The 12636-nt window shown below is 37.5% G+C and overlaps 1 protein-coding gene across 1 annotated transcript in view; it reads left to right on the top strand.

Moving 5' to 3' along the window:
• The window catches only part of FABP2 (fatty acid binding protein 2), a 31677-nt gene that overhangs the window by 10026 nt on the left and 9015 nt on the right, over positions 1–12636 (top strand). The window lies entirely within an intron of this gene.

Below are 12636 nucleotides of genomic sequence, written 5' to 3'. Positions count from 1 at the left end.
AGGATAGCTGCCTTCCTGGGGCTAACAGATTATCCCACTAAACTTCTACTTTTCCCCAAAAAAAGAGAATTAGAGGAACTGTTCCCAGATGAAGTAAACTTATTATATTAAGCAAGTTGATCCAGGAAATACAAGAGGCAGATTTTAGTAGATGCTGTGCTTTACTGAAAAGATTCACCTCTCACTCTAACCACCTCTACCCCAAGCCCTACACATGCTACACCAAGGCACAAAGGCACTCACCGTCCAGGCTGTCAGGACTCTTGGCTGCTGACAGTGTCAGCTTACAGATGGGCCAAAAAATTGTCCCAGGCCTAAGGGAGCTGCCAGGCTCAAGGTTATGCCTTCTTTCCAGGCGCAGCCTGTGTCCTATCACAGGGCAATGAAGGTTCAGAACAAAGACCCAACCCGCTCATCTGAGTGAGGTACAACTCTGAAGGGCTGTTCCAGTTCCAGACTTCCTCAGAGGACTGGCTAAGGACTTTGTTGGTATGACAGAGAGGACCAGCTTCTTCCCTCTGCCCAGTCCTGCTGCCTTCACTCATTCCCCAATCAGCTGCACTGAATTATCTGTCTTCAAGTCTGTCTTTTAGGATGCCTATGTGCCTCAGTCGGTCAAGTGTCTGCCTTTAGCTCAGGTCATGATCCCTGGGACCTAGGGTCGAGTTCCGTATTGGGCTCCTTGTTTCTTCCTCTCCCGCTGCCTGCCACAGCTCCCCCTGCTTCTGCTCTATCAAATAAGTAAGTAAAAAAAAAAAAAAAAAAAAAAAAAAAAAAAAAAAAAGTAAAATCTTTAAATTAAAAAAAAAAAAAGACTCTCAGGGAACCCAACTTAAAATAAATGTGAATAATGGCAATTCCTAAATGAAGAGATTATTGAAGGTTCTATCTGCATTTTCTGATTTTCAACAATAAATTACTTCTATAGTAAGAGCTATATATGCATACATACACATTGCATATATATAAAATTTTTCGGAGTTCCTAGGTTCAGAGGAAAAACACCCAGTGAGAAGTGACTTATAATATACAAAATGAAGAGGAGACATTTGAAGGAAATAATATTTTATCACATTGTTATTTGAATTTGCATTTGTCTAGTAATTGGTGAGTTTGAATAAATATTTCATGTTTAATGACCAAGAAAAAAAATGAAGAGAAGACAAAACTAATACTAACATTATATATGTTAGTGAAAAAAAATCGTAACAGATGAAAAACATCCTGGAAATAAATATTTGATTGAAACTGACTCAAAAAAACATAAAATATGTATATAATAGTAGCAGTAAAAATCATAGTAATATAATATACATATTATATGATATGCATTATATATACTATAGCATTACACCATATTATTATATATATTATTATAATTAAAGGAATTAAATTGCTCTTTTAAAATTTTTCTCATAAAGAAAAACAAGTATCTGTCAGGCTTAGACAGATTTACAGTGAATCCTATCACATTTTTAGAGGAAAAATAAATACTGATGAAGACATGGCCTAAGGCACTCATATATATACACTGTTTTATGGAGGGTACATTAATACACCACTTTGAAAAAGTTACTTGGTATTATATTTCCCCATATTTTAAAAATCTGTTTTAATGTTTTTTTTTCTTAATCCAAATTTTATATGCACACTTTGTCCTCTAGCAGCTTCTCAGAAAGGATGTTTATGAGATAATTTTTTTGAGACATGTAAAACTGGAAAACAACTGTAGTCTATCCTTCTACTCAGTTGATAGTTTGGTTGGGGTAAAATTCTAGATTAGAAAAATAAGCAATAATTTCCTTTATATTTTGAAGGCAATGTTCCTTGATCATCTAACTTCCAGTACACTGGTGGGAAATTTAAACCCATTATGATTATGACGTGTATGTCACTTGTCCCTGCCACCTCATCGTACTCCCCAGAATCACAGAAATTTACAAAATTATTTTTCTCCACATATATGAAATTACACATTGTGCCTGAGTGTAGCCCTATTTTCACCTACTGTATAAGTGCTTGGTGGCCCATTCAACGTGGAAAATACCATCTTTCAGTTTGGGGAATTTTCTTGTGACTTACACGCTGGGGAACTCTTGAAGACTGTATAGAATACATGTCAAAGTCATCCTACCTGAGAGACAAAGAAGCTTAGGTATTTATCTACTAGTTCCTGTGCATTATTAGTTGAGCTTTGCTCCTGATGACTTTAATTCCCTGGCACAGCCAGATGCCGTACTGGTAGGGGTTGAGCATGTTTCTTGATCACAGGAAAGCCTACAAGCAAAGCTTCTCAGGTGCTTAAGTCAGAGAGTCATTAGTGCTTTTGGGAATAGTGAGCACTGGGGGGTAAGCCTGCTAGCCACAGCACTATTCTATTTTTTAAACTAGGAATGGCTAAAATGGGATTTATTTGGTTATTCTTCACACTCTATATGTGAAATGTATTCTTTCATATCAATGCTAATGTTAATTAAGAATATTAAGTAGGGCAGCCCAGGTGGCTCAGTGGTTTAGCACCGCCTTCAGCCCAGGGTGTGATCCTGGGGACCCAGGATCAAGTCCCATGTCGGGCTCCCTGCATGGAGCCTGCTTCTCCTTATGCCTGTGTCTCTGCCTCTCTCTCTCTCTCTCTGTGTCTCTCATGAATAAATAAATAAAATATTCATTTAAAAAAACAATATTAAGTAAACTTGTACATGTTTCTTAAATTCCCATTTTATTCTTTGGAAGATGTTTGTTAGAAATGGAAACTTTATAATATGTTTCATTTTCACTGACCTTCTGCTCACTTGCAACAATGGGGCCATAGAGTCCCTGGTGTCATTGGGCCTTAATTCATTCTCTGAACAAGCTGGCCTCAACTGCAGGAGGGCTGTTGTAATTCAGTGTAAATATGGTCATTTATAAAGCAGCAGGAACTGATTTGCAAGAACTCTTTAGACAGTATATTTTAGGAAAACAACATGTTGTGAAATTCAATTCAATTTATGTGTCTATTTTTCACATTATATGGGCCATTTTTATGTAGCAAGATTTTAGAATTTGGGGTTTCAGAACTCATATGCCATGGGCTAAGACAACTTTTTGGATTACAATTAACTGAATTCCCAATTATGCTATTCTAAGCAAGAACAGGTCTATAAAATCTCCTTTTCTGTGGACAGCATGTTACAGTTTGGTTTATTGAGCCAGATGCATTTTATGGTGTGCTTATGGAGCACATTTAACTAACCAAGGCAACAATAGCTGACGACTGGATGTTACTGAACCATGCACTGCAGTTGGACTCAAGGGGGGTGCTTACTAATTTGTACTGGCTTACACAAATAGGCCAAAGGTGCCCTAATTGATTCTAGAGAATTATTTCTGACTACTCAAAAATCATTGGATCCAGTAGCTCTGTATGAAGTCAACTAAATAGACAACTCATATTCACTAAATTACCCCCTTTAATACATCAGCTTAAAAAAAAACACAACTTAGAAAATAGGTTTCAAAACAATCTCAGTGCCTACAATGACATGCCTGTATTCTTTGACACAAAATTTGACTTAATCCAGTAGGCTAAAACAATTTAAAACACTTTTTACAAAGGAACTGACAATTTACTAGCTTGAAGGTCCTTCATTTTTCTCTGAACAAAACAAGGCTCACCATTCTACCTCTGAAGGTGTCTATTTACATTAACAACAAATTCATCAGAAATTATGGAATGAGCTGTTTAGGAACAGCTCATAAGAACTGACTCGGGGATCCCTGGGTGGCGCAGCGGTTTAGCGCCTGCCTTTGGCCCAGGGCGCGATCCTGGAGACCCGGGATTGAATCCCACATCGGGCTCCTGGTGCATGGAGCCTGCTTCTCCCTCTGCCTATGTCTCTGCCGCACTCTCTCTCTCTCTCTGTGTGACTATCATAACTAAATTAAAAAAAAAAAAAAAAGAACTGACTCTATAGAGGTGGGGAAATAGGCAGAATAAAGGAGTTGGTAACAGGCATGTTTTAGGGGACAGTTCTAACAGGAGAGTAAAATGCATTGTGACCCCCTGTAATTTTACACATCAGTCTGCACTCAGGGCCTACTTGGTGAGGCGGACCAATCTAGCAAACCTTTTGTTACTATAAATATTTCCAGTCATTAGTTTATTGTTTTATTTTTATTTTTTTAAAGATTTTTTATTTTATTTATTCATAGAGACACAGAAAGAGAGAGGCAGAGACACAGGCAGAGGGAGAAGCAGGCTCCATGCAGGGAGCCCGATGCAAGACTTGAACCCGGTCTCCAGAATCACGCCCCAGGCTGCAGGTGGCACTAAACTGCTGCGCCACCGGGGCTGCCCACCAGTCATTAGTTTAACATCTCTTAGAATGAATTAGTCTTTAGCTTTTGAAGATTACCTTTTTCTTTTTCAAGTTTTATTTATTTAAATAATCTTTACACCCAATGTGGAGCTCCAACTCATGATGCTGAGATCAAGAGTCTCATGCTCTTCTGATGGATAACTGAAATTTTAGGGGTACTTGGGTGGCTCAGTGGGTTAAGCATCTGCCTTCCACTCAGGCCATTATCCCAAGGCCCTGGGATCAAGCCCCACATCAGGCTGTCTACTCAGAGGGGAGCTTGTTTCTCCCTCTCCTTCTGCTATTCCCCCTAGCTTGTGCTCTCTTTCTCTCTGCAAATAAATAAAATCATTAAAAAAACAAATAAATAAGTTGGAAATTTGAACAGTACAACAATACATAAAATACATTTCAAAGGGAGCTGTTAGACCACAGAGCCTAAATTTCAACATAGTTCTAAAAGATGATGGCAACTGAGAGAATTTTTGAGGATTATTTCATTGGAACGATGGTTATGCTGTGGGTGAACAATGAATGACAAGAATTGTTTGCAATGTACCTCAAGATAGTTATAGAATTCACTATCTACTGCACTAATCCTGTTTTTATTTAAAATTTTGGTATCTTGCCCATATTTGTTTGCATTAATATATTTTTAAATGTTTCACTAAAATATTATTTATATTTTAGTGAAAATAAATAATAAATAAATAATAAAATAAATAATAAATAAATAATAAAATATTATTTATCTTATCTATTTATCTTGAATGCTGATTGGCATCCCCTTTAATTTTTCTCTTAAGGTGAGTGCCTCACTAGCTCCACCCTAGTCCCAGTTCTGAGTGAGGAGTACCAGGTAATGATGTCTGACCCTCACCTGTGCCTGCTAAAGCAGCCTATCACAGGAGGATAGAGGTGGGTGACTAGGAAGATCTGCATCCTCCTTTCAGAGTGGGTCAAAAGTATGGGAATTCTAGGAACTGGATGAAAACTAATGGTAGGAATATTGTCCTGGGGTCATTTTAAAAAGTATCCTGTCCAAGAGAATGGTCTGAGAGGATTGAAGACAACCTAGTAGCTGGCAGGCAGAAGGGCACTGAGAGTCACTAACTGAAAATGAGGCACTGCTATATCTGGAGAGATAGACTGAGGGCCAGGGCAATGAAAAGGGCTCCACTTCTCTCTACCTTCTACCCTACCCTCCAACCCCAGAGGCCAGAAGCAAAAGAAGGTTTATGGCATCCTCTTCCCTGAAGAATGCTGGTCTGCTTGTAGCCAGGCCCTGGAATGAAGGTAGAGTGTAGAGGAGAAGTCTTGACCTTGAACGAAAAATATTCTTTTTTCAAAAAAAGATTTTGTTTATTTATTCATGAGAGACACACGGAGAAAGGCAGAGATATAGGCAGAGGGAGAAGTAGACTCCCTGCAGGGAGCCTGATGCAGAGACTCATTCCCAGGACCCCGGGATCACCACCTGAGCCAAAGGCAGACACTCAACCACTGAGCCACCCGGTACCCCCGAAAAATATTCTTAAGATGTCAGACAAAACATTTCTAAATATTGAATTAAAACTATGATTTCGATATGAAAGTGGGCTTGGTACCCAAGGGTCTGTTGCAAAACTACAAAGGCACTATTTCCATAGACTCTATTGGGGCTAAACTCCAGGAGACTCCTTCACAAAGATTACAATGTCAATGGTGCCCACTGGAGCTGGGTGTCTCTGAGACCCTGATAGAACATTTCATTACTTGATTGGGTGAAAAAACAAGGGACTGCCTAGTTTTTCAAACAAGCACAGGAAAAAAACTTGACCCAGTGAAAGATAAAGACAAAAATAAATTTGCATTTTAGTTAAACTCCATAAATTGTGCTCATTCAATTCATGGTTACAGAAGGATGAGGAGAGGAACGAATGGATGAATAAACAAACAGATTGTAAAGGCCAATCTTTAAGTTATTAAAGAGAGTGATTCTATTTAAATTAATCTGTTTCTTTAACAGGGAAAGGATTTAAGAAGCAAATGCCAATTGAAAGAGGAACAAACATTCACTGGGGGCAAATTTCAATGTCTGACTGACTGATGTTGTTTAGGGACTTTATCTGTATTTCAAAGGTCCGTCTTCCATATAGATAAGCTTGCTGAAAAGAGAAGCTGGTGCCTGGATGCCCTTGGGAAATAGCATACACATCTGGCACAGCTGCCATCTGCTGTCTGATCTGCTAATCTAGTCTGACAGCCACCTAGGGCATTCCCACATCTATATAGTTCTCTTTTCTCCAGTCTCACTTTCACAGTCTTATTTTTAGTTCTCATTTCTCAGTAAGGATTCCAGATGAGTTCCTCAAATCTCTCTTATATTTGGTGCCAAATGAAGCCTTCTAAAATACAAATCTTGATCAAATGAAGATATGTGCATGGGTATCTATGCACACACAAACTTATAGGAATACACCCCCACACACATCTATATGTACATATACACACATATGGGTATGTAGAAATACATAAAAATATATATGCATACATATATACGTATGTTTAAACGTACTTAAAACTAGATGAGTTATATGTAAACATTATATTAATTATGCCCAGTTGGTTATAAGTCCTTTAATTTTTTCTTTATGCCTTTTTGTACTAAGTTATCTGCATTGATTCCTCATTAATCTATAATTTTAAAAAATTTTTCAAAAAAAATTTGTTGAGGCAGGTAGGTAGGTGGCTCAGTCAGTTAAGCCTCCAACTCTTGATTTCTGCTCAGGTCATGATCTCAGGGTTGTGAGATTAATCCCGACATTGGGCTTTGCTCTGGGCATAGACCCTGTTTAAGAGTCTCTCTTTCCCTTTCTCTATGCCAGCCCCATAAAGAAATAAATTAATTAATTAAATAATTAATTAATTTAAAAAATTTCTTGATGTAGAGGAATATTTAATGAAATGGAAAAATTTTGATAAAGTTAACTTTTAAAGATTTGTAAAATAATATATATGATATAAATTCATCTACTTGTGTAACATGTATTTTATATAAATGAATGGTGTGTGTAAAAATATATATATATTTTTAATATATATTATTATATATATATATAAATGCTAGCACTGACTACCCTGGGAGATAAGATCTTGAGTAATTTTTTCTTTTCTCTGTGCTTAGCTATATTCCTAAAATTTTCTACAGTGACATATACAGTCATGGTAGTCTTCCCACTAAGTGTGCTTCTCTATGGCAAGGATGTAAACTATGGTATAGCTAAGCCAACTGATACTTTCCTAACACTGGTAACATTTTATTGATTTCTATAGGATTACTTCTGCCATGCCTAAAAAAGTATCACTTTGGCAACATTATTCTTTCACTCTGAGATAAAAGTTTGCTTCATTTCATCAAGAAGCCAAAGTCCGCCAACCAGATAGCTTTGGAGCCTATGATCGGTAATTACCTTTCTTTTGGAAAGCCTGCCAATGGAGGCTCCTCAATTAGGTTGCAAAATAGGCAGGGAGTCAAAATATTACACTTGGTAAACCCATGGCCCTAGTATCAAAATAGAGGGCAGTGGGGTACTACTGTTCATTATTAAACAACCTGTTAGCTAGTCAAAGACCCACATGCAGAACCCAGACTGGGAAACAAATGGAACTTCTAAACAGGCAACAAAGGCTTTAATTAGGATGCATAAGTTTACTTTGTTCATATTTTGTACCCACTTTGCATTGTCTCTGCCCTCAAATCTGAAAATCTCTTAGAAGAAACAACAGGTTAACAGATACCACAGTTAATACAGTAAAGTGTAAAAGAGTTATGATAGCAATACTGGAGCACAGGCAAAGACTTAACCCAGGCCAGCAGGAAGGAGGAAGCTTGGCAAGGCAGCTTGTTGGACAGGTGACACCCAACTGACTCTTAAAGTCTAAGTGGGTATCAGTCAGGAAAGCATGGGGTAAGGGGTGGGATTGACATGCAGAGTTAAGAAGATGAACAAAAATACAGAGATGGGAGAGTTAGAGCCCTTTGGGTAGAAGAAGAGTAAAGTAAGATGAACAGGAGAGGTAAGAAATACAGAATTTTATGCTGATGGTAATAGGGAATCACTGAATGATAAAGACGCAAAGACAGGACATGCTCACATGTGCATTCTATGAAGATAATTCTCTGGATAAAATGGATTCTGAGATACTGGAGGAGGGGAACACTATTTAAATTATTGTAGCAATCTAGGTGAGTAATAGTGACTGCTAGAAAATACAAAGAGAGGATATATTTAAGTGATGTTAGGGAGTAAAGGTTGATTTTTTTGATAAAATGGCAAGCCAAGAATAAAGGAGAGAAAAGACTTTAGAATTATCCCTAGAATGGCAGGATCAATTACTGATATACAAAATAGAAGAGGAGAGAACAAGACTGAGTGGGAAGTTAAGCTCCCTTCTGGTTTTGTGGAATTTGAGGTGCTGATAAAGCATACAGGTAAAGAAACCTAGTAAGGGATAATACCTGGTAGGAGAGAGATCTGCGTTGTAGATCTGACGTTTGGAATCACATAGGTGGGAACTGAAGATATGGGAATGAAAAAGATGGCCCAGGTAGACTATGTGGAATGAAAAGAGTTCTTAAGATACAACTTTAAATACAAGGTGTAAAGTGAGGAACAACTGCCTATGGAAGAGCCTCGAAGGCAGTATTCAGAGAATTAAGATGAATGTCAAGAAAGAATCAAGTCAGGAAATGAAAAGGAGAAATTTCAAAGGCAGAAGAATTAATGGTCTAGAATGCTGCAGTGACGTAAAATAAAGGCCAAGATATGTGCATAGAGTTTGGTAACAAAAGATTCACCTATGATCTCAGTGAGTGGTTTTCGTGGAGTGATGAAAATGAAAGCTGGTATTGCAGTAGATTGAGGCACTAAGGGAAGAGAAGAATGTAGATACAAGTATAGATTATTTTCTCAAGAAGCCTGGCTACAAAAGAAAGGAGAAAGACTGAGTAGTTTCTAGAAACATCAAAAGAATCCAGAGAGTTCTTTTCATTTCTTAAAAGGAGAAAAACTTGGCCACTTTGAAGTGGAGGAGAAAAGATCCAACCTCAGCTAAATAAATAAAAGAGAGAGAGGGGGAAACATGAAGATGAAGGGGGAAAAAGTCTTTGCATGTGCCTCACTATTAAAATTTTAAGCCTTGCTTCCTCATGACTGAAACTGTATGCATTCATTCTTCTATACTTAAGTATAGAGTCTAAGTCACGGTAGAAATTCTAATATTTGTTGAGTAAGTGGGTAAAAGAATTTATAGGAGTAAAAAAAGTAATAGGTAATATTGAAAGTGAGAAGGCAAGAATTGAGGGAATTCTTATTTGACCATTTATTTCCCCTGTGGAATAATGTGTAGGTCATTTGTTGAAGGCAAGGAAAGAAGAGAATAGAAAAAGATGAAATCCATCACCAAAAAACAAATAATCCAATTAAAATAGGCAGAGGACCTGAATAGACATTTTGCTAAAGAGGACATACAGATGGCCAACAGACACATGAAAAGATGTTTAACATCACTCAGCATCAGGGAAATCAAAACCACAATGAGCTATCACCTCACATCTGTCAGAATGGCTAGTATCAAAAAGACAAGGAATAACAAGTGTTGGTGAGTATATGGAGAAAGACTCCTTGTGCATTGTTGGGGAGAAGGTAAATTGGTGCACCCCTGTGGAAAACAGTATGGAGGTTCTTCAAAAATTAAAAATAGAAATGCCATATGAAGGGCACCTGGCTGGCTCAGTTGGTAGAACATGTAACTGTTGATCTCAGGGTTGTGAGTTTGACCTTCACATTGGGTGTAGAGATTTACTTTAAAAAAAGTCTTTAAAAGAAAAATAAAGAAACACCATATGATATGGTAATTCCACTACTGGGTATTTACCCAAAGAAGACAAAAACACTAATTTGAAAAGATACATGCACCCTTATATTTATTGCAGCATTATTTACAGTAGCCAAGATAGGGAAGCAGCCCAAGTGTCCATCGATTGATGAATGGACAAAGAAGATATAATATAGATAGAAAGATAGATAGATAGATAGATAGATAGATAGATAGATACAATGGAACTTTATTCAACCATAAAAAATAATGAGATCTTACAATTAGAGACAACATGGATAAACCTAGGTCATATAATGCTAAGTAAAATAAAAGACAGAGAAAGACAAATATCATATGATTTCATTTATATGTGGAATCTAAAAAATAAAATAAACAAAGCAGAAACAGACCCATAAATACATAAAACAAACTGGTGGTTGTCAGAGGGAGGGGGTTGGGAGGATGGGCAAAATGGGTGAAGAGTAGATATAAAAGTTTCCAGTTAGAGAATGAACCAGTCATAGGAATAAAAGGCACAGCATAGGGAATATAGTCAATGATATAGTAATAGTGTTTTATGGTGACAGATGGTAGCTACACTTATAGTGAGCATAGCATAATGTATAGAGTTGCTGAATCACTGTGTTGTACACCTGAAACTAATGTAACATTGCATGTCAACTGTACTGCAATAAAATAATTTTTAAAAAGAATAAAACTCCACCTTTGATAGAAAAAAAAGAATGGTTAAAGATATTGTCATAAAATGAGGGGGGAGTTGATTGGGATACAGAAAAGTCTTGCCAGGCAGTGTGGACAATATAGCTGAGACTAGAAACCATGCATTTGTGATAGCACAGGGGTTGGTGCAGGGAGAATGTGTAAGAGTCTTTTTATTGGCAACAGGATATTGATTAGAGAATGTAAAGCAACCGGGGGGGGGGCTTCAATATGGGAGAAAATAAAGGGAACTGACTAATGTTCTCTCCAAGCCAAGTTTTTTCCCAAGATATGTGAGAAAATGAAGAAGATTGAGACAATGGAGAGTTGTGGTCAGAGGGTCACATATTACATTTTACAGAAGGAACAACTCTAGTGAGTGAGCACAAATCACAGAGTATAGCTGTGGATGTAAGTGGATAAAGTGTAACAGAAGTAAAGGTTACTAGAGATGAGGTTAAGGAACTGTGAGGCCAGAGTGACAAATAACTTATCTACGTGGACGTTGAGGTCACCCAGGATAATGGCAGGACACAGAGGATGACCGTGAGCCAGATGTCAAGATCTTCAGTGATAGATGGTATATAGCAATGTTAGATGGGGACAGATGGTAGATAATGATAGACGGGGTAAATGGCAGATAACTATGATGAAGTAAGCTGGAAAGTGATAGCCAAAAGGAAATGACCTCAAAAGAAGAAACCTTCTTTAAAATGGGGGGGGGGGGTAACAGAAACAAAATGGTTTGGATGGGGCAGTAGAGAACTGAAATAATGCAAACCCATCTTCCACTGTTTGTGGTATGAGGAGCATAGGAGATGAGTGACCTTCCATCTAAATTGCTTGAGGAGACTGATCATTTTGGGAATAAGATTACAAAGAAGGCAGAAGATGAAGGAGTTTTAAATCCTTCATGCAAGATCATTCAACTGTCTTGTGTGGATCCCAAAAAATGGCTGTCCTGTTATTAACGACAATTAGCAAGCCATACCTGCCATTATATGGCAGATGTCCTGCTATGCACTGCTATAACTCTACAGTCTTTTTGGAAGAAATCCAACCAGTCATGTCAGGTTCAAAAATCTAAGACATAATTTAACAGGTCTTAATATTTCTAAAATATTATGAAGATTATGGTTAAAACAGAATGAAGTGGTCTCTGTAGGCAAACATTAGATTCTTTCTCATTATCCACTGCTAGGGATTAGAGAGTAATCTTAAGACTTCTTGTTGCTCCCTTAATGGGCCCCTCAAATCCTCCTCTTCCACAGGCCTGATAGAGACCACTGTTTTTCCCTGACATGTAAAAGTTAAACAAATTGGGATTGAAATTCTGAGGTGATTAGAAAAGGCCTGAAAATGCTGTTTTCTTTCTTTCTTTTTTTTTTTTTTTGCTGTTTTCCATAAATGCTATATTTTTAAATACTCTAGAAAAACGTTCCCTCCTACTATACAATGACATGAAAAGATTTCTGTGATCTCTAGAGAGTTATTTCTTTGAGATGAGCTTGAAACATTGTACTGCCCTTCCTCATGATGTCTCTGGTCTTCATGATGATACTAATATTTCCTTGGCTATTATGAATCAGCTGTTTTTGTCTTTCATGACTTTTATGAGACCTTAAGAAGGTCATTACATTTGGGAGAAGTAGGCTTACTGACCCACTTGTGGTTCAGGATAGGCTTCTCAGAGCGGTTAATGACCAAGCTGGGA

This window comes from Canis aureus, chromosome 33, assembly GCF_053574225.1.
Source record: "Canis aureus isolate CA01 chromosome 33, VMU_Caureus_v.1.0, whole genome shotgun sequence".
In the NCBI taxonomy this organism is placed as follows: Eukaryota; Metazoa; Chordata; class Mammalia; order Carnivora; family Canidae; genus Canis; species Canis aureus.
This window is presented reverse-complemented; position numbering and strand designations above follow the sequence as displayed.